Source organism: Vicia villosa, linkage group LG7, assembly GCF_029867415.1.
Source record: "Vicia villosa cultivar HV-30 ecotype Madison, WI linkage group LG7, Vvil1.0, whole genome shotgun sequence".
In the NCBI taxonomy this organism is placed as follows: Eukaryota; Viridiplantae; Streptophyta; class Magnoliopsida; order Fabales; family Fabaceae; genus Vicia; species Vicia villosa.
The window spans coordinates 79,461,007-79,466,193 of record NC_081186.1 but is presented as its reverse complement, the minus strand read 5'-3'; positions in this window follow the sequence as shown (position 1 = coordinate 79,466,193).

The following is a 5,187-nucleotide window of genomic DNA, read 5'->3' as shown; positions in this document are numbered from 1 at the left end:
TTGCTTAGATTATATCTATTTGTAATGTCTTTTAAGTATATTTGTATTCTCTAAACAATAAATATTTCTTATGAAAAAAAAGTTAAACTTCACCAAATATTTTCATTTCATAAAGAAAATGACATAGGTATAACTTTAAAAAAGTTGAAGAATGACATATATATATTGAAAAATATAGTAGTTTATTAGTTACTTCTATGAGAAATGTGTAAACAATGGATCAAATTAGTTTTGATAATCTATATTAATATTATTTAAAATAATATGAATTGATAACATTATTCATTGTATAATATATACTTTGGTAGCAACAGAAAATTATCACTGCCCATCTTTTATGAAGGATTGCGGAGGACCCTAAGATTCTACGAAAGCTAAACAAAGCAAAAACAAACCGTACATTCGAAATCAAATGTGTTTTCTTTCACTAGCAAAAGCTTTTGACAATAAAAAATAATGCTTGTTTTTTCTTCTTTTAATCAATAAAATGAAACAAATTTAAATAGAGATCTATGAAACTTGAAAAATGCATAAGCAATTAAATTAAAACTCCTGATATGCATATAGATTTTCTAGCACACAAGCATCTATATCATAGTGAATGACATGAGCAAAACTTGCATACAAGTGACAGAATACTTACATCATGTAACAAAGATCTAAAATTCTAAATATATAAAGAGCATAAGAGAAAAAGAAAAAGGAGAAAAACATGACCTCAAATATCCAAGAAATAAAAGCATATAACTCAATGATTTATTATAGTACACAAAAGTTCCACCATGGTACATACTACAGAAACACCTGAATAGATGAATAGATTCACACTAGGCTGTGTCTGGTAGTACATACAAATGCCTGAAGATCAGGGATTACAGTACATAACCAGATATGAAATTCTTTTCAAATTCAAAATTAAAGTTACTACTCGAGAAATGATTCACCATGTTCTAAATCTGAAAATGAAATACTATTAGAGGATATACAAAATCTCTCAATGTTCTTCAGATCACAATGTATCTAAGATTAAGAGTTAAGACCATATTTGACATCAACTCTCTGCAAAATAAAGCATCAGAATAACAGTTTAAAACATTGCAACTTCACAATGATTTTTTTTTTTTTAAATCAAAAGGGTTAGTAATTTTTAAAATACTAAAATCACAGTTATGATATTCTGCATCCAAACTAATATTAGGAAAACAAATATAATTTTACCATAATTATTGACTTCACCTTTTCATGGCTCCAAGCTTACATAAAAATCCTTCAGATCAAGAATCTGGCCGCGTTGATTAGTCGTTATTCGCAGCTGCAGCATCATCAGGATTCTCATATCATCAAAGGGAACCCTTCAAAAGCATGTGAATCTTGATGATGCTCCAGCGGCAAACAACGACTGTTTTCATCAGATCTCGTTGTCATTATCATGCTTAATCATCACTAATACTATAAAAAAACAAGATCAAAGAAGATAAAAAAAGTAAGGTTGATGAACCCTAACCCTAATTTCCCTATATAATATATTAAATTAAAATCTAACAAAGAAATTTGAAACATTAAACCATATAAGGACAGAAAATAATTCTTAAAAAACTTGAAAGAAATAACAAGTATGAAAATCTAAAATCAAACAAGGGCTTGAGAGAGAGAGGTGAATGATATTGAAGAGGGTTGGGTGATGTATATATATAGAAAAGAGTGTGTGACTGTGTGTATCCTTAAAGATCTGGCAGTAAAAGTGAGAGATAGAGAGAGAGAGAGAAAGGGTAGTTAAACATCGTAATCCTAAGAACCAAAAACAACCTTAAACTTAAAAGCTGTCTGAGGAAATTCTGATTCCAGAGAAGGAAGGAGAATAATATATAGATGCACATGATGTGTGAGATATGGAAAAACAAAAGATACCTATTTAGAGGAAAAGGAGATGGCGTTTAGGATTGGAGGATGTGAAAATTGCGTTCTCAATAAGCAATTTTCAAAGGGAACTGACAGACAGAAAGACAGGCACTGTAAGTAACAGCAGCTAACTAGGGTTTTAACTTCCAACTTCATTCTTTTCATTGGTTACTTTACTACACTTTACTTCTTTACCCCTCTTTAATTACCCTTTTATCAGGTCTTTTAAGTTTAAATAATATTATTGTATAGTACTAGTAAGATTTATAGGGTTACTTCTAAATGTTTTCTTACTAATTTGCCCATCATCCCTATTATATAAAAATTAGACAACTTGTTTTGAGTAAAAAAAAAGTTCTTCAAATCTATTTTAAATATTTAATAAATGATTTTTTGTCTCTTTAAATTCAGTGAATCACTTTGAAAATAAAATAATAAAAACTATACAATTACAAAAATCAAATAATTTTTATGTGATAATATTTTTTTATATAAAGTTTGGCTATAATAAAAAATTACAATAAATTAAAAGTTTCTTTAAAAAGTCATTCAATACAATATCATCATCATCATTTTCTCAACAATAGATATAGAATTTATCTATAAAATTAATTTATTTTTTTCTAAATATTACAAAAAAACTATTTTTTTTATTGATTATAAGCAGCTCAGCTCGACTTGCCCGCACTTGACTCGGGTGAGCCCTCCACAACCCTAACCCCTCCCGACAAAAAAATTCTAACAAAAAATAAACTTAACAAATGAAAAAAATATTTACACAAAAAAACCCCTCCCGACGAAAAAAATTCTAACAAAAAAATAAACTTAACAAATGAAAAAATATTTACACAAAAAAGATGTTGGCTCTGTTTGGTAAGCCAAAAATTGAACTTATAGCTTATAAGCTCATATGATAATAAAAGACCCATTTGATAATGGTCTTTTTATAATGAGCTTATAGCTTATTTTACTGACTTATAGTTTATTTTTCAAACGCTATTTCAAATAGCATTTTAGCTTATAGCTTATAGCTTATCATTTTTCTTCCAATTTTATCCTTACTATTTTAATTGAATTCCACTTTTACCCTTTATAATTTATTTTAATATAAAATATAAAATAATTATTTATTATATTAGGCCCAAAGAATTCAACTTTTCAGTATGTACCACCTCATATTGCTAATGACGAGCGATACATGCCTTATTTCAAGGTGTGTGCGTGTGTGAAAGCTTATTTCTTATCATGATGGACACGTCTTTATCATATTTTTTAACAGGATTGTATTGGATGCATTGATGGTACTCATATAGTTGCATGTATTCCTGAGGTAGAGCAAATGCGATATAGGGGTAGAAAAGAAATTCACACCTTCAATGTCATGGCTAGTTGTGATTTTGATGTGTTTCACATTTATATCAGTTGGATGGGAGGGATCAGCACATGACACACATGTTTTTTTCATGCAATCAACACACCGACATTAAATTTTCCAAAGCCACCAAAAGATATTATTATACATATTACTATAAGTTTATTTTCTTTTTCTTTTGGATGGTGTTTGTTTTATAAAAAAAACACATCTTTAATCTTTTTTTATAGGTAGATATTATTTGGTTGACAAAGGATATCCTGATAAAGAAGGTTATTTGATGCCTTATCCTAAGATAAGGTATCATCTATCGCAATTTGAAAATGAATCTCCAACTAATGCACAAGAAGCTTTTAACCGTGCACATTCATCTCTTAGAAGTTGTATTATAAGGTCATTTGGAGTGTTAAAGAAAAGATGGAAGATGTTTAATAAAATGCCGCAATTTAGTGTTAAGACTCAAATTGATGTTATAATAGCCGCATTTGCATTGCATAACTATATTCGCATCAACTCACATGATGATCCATGTTTACCGTCCTTGACCAACATCCAAATTAATTATCTCATGATGATCTTTCATAGTGTTGTTGGTCCTCAAGGTGGGGACATACCAGAAGGAGAAGCATGGAGATCAACCAAGACGAGGGAAACTCGTAATAATATTGCTGCTTTAATTTGAAATAATAGGCGATAGACTTATTTTGTTTATTATTGATGCTTTAAGTTAGAATAATAAGCGATAGACTTATTTTGATTATTATTTTAGATTAATATAACTAGTTGAGATTATCTTAATTTTATTATATGGATTGCAACATTTACATATGTGTGTTTAATATATTTTATTATTATGTTTAATTTTATGTATCTTAAATATTAATTCGACATACATTTTATTATAAATTAAGAATTTTTTTTATATTAGTATATGTTTGTGCATAGAATTGTTTTTCAAGTCTCGTAAGATTACTATTGTATGTGTACGCGTTGATATGAAACAATAGTTTTTTATTATAAAATTGAAACAAATTTTTTTAAAAAATATTTAGAATATGAAAATTAATATAATAATAGTATATAAAAAATTTAATAAATTCAAATTACTAAATTTTCAAGTAACTTAAATATGGATTTTATTAAAAACCTTATAAATGTCCTTTTATGTCATTTTACATTAATCAACTAGTAAACCGCTAATTTTACCTAACATTTTAATTAGGTTATCAGCTACCAGTCATCAGCCATCAGCCATAAGCTACCAGCCATCAGTCATCAGCCATAAACTATTAACCATTAGCTAACTTATCAATCAAACACTATTTATACTTTCACTTATTTTCATTGTTTATTGTACATTTATATTCATTACTAAAAAATTCGCTTTTAGTGACCGATTTAGTGACCGAAAATTTTTGGTCACTGTAGTGACCGAATTAGCCACCAAAATTTTATATTCATGAACAAATTTTAAGAGGTCACAAAATCTGTCGCTAAAATAAATCAGCCACCGATTTAGAGACCAATATTTTGTGACCGAAATTTTGGTCACTATAGTGACCGAATTAGCCACCAAAATTTAATATTCATGAGCCAATTTTAAGTGGTCACTAAATCGGTCACGAAAAATAGTTTTTATATACAATTTAATTTTTATATATAAATTAGAGACCGAAATTTCGGTCACTAATTTTTTTTGTTTTTTTTCTATTTTTAATCCTCTTTATTATTTTACTATTTCCTTTCCATTGTTTAAAGATTTTAATTCTCTTTCAAATTTTAAATTTTTACTAAAATTTTCATATTTTTATTGTTTTAAGATGTAATATATTTATAAAAAACTATATGTATATATGTTTAAATATAAAATATAACAATAGTTGTTATGTGGTGTAGTGGCAAGTTGTCATTATAAT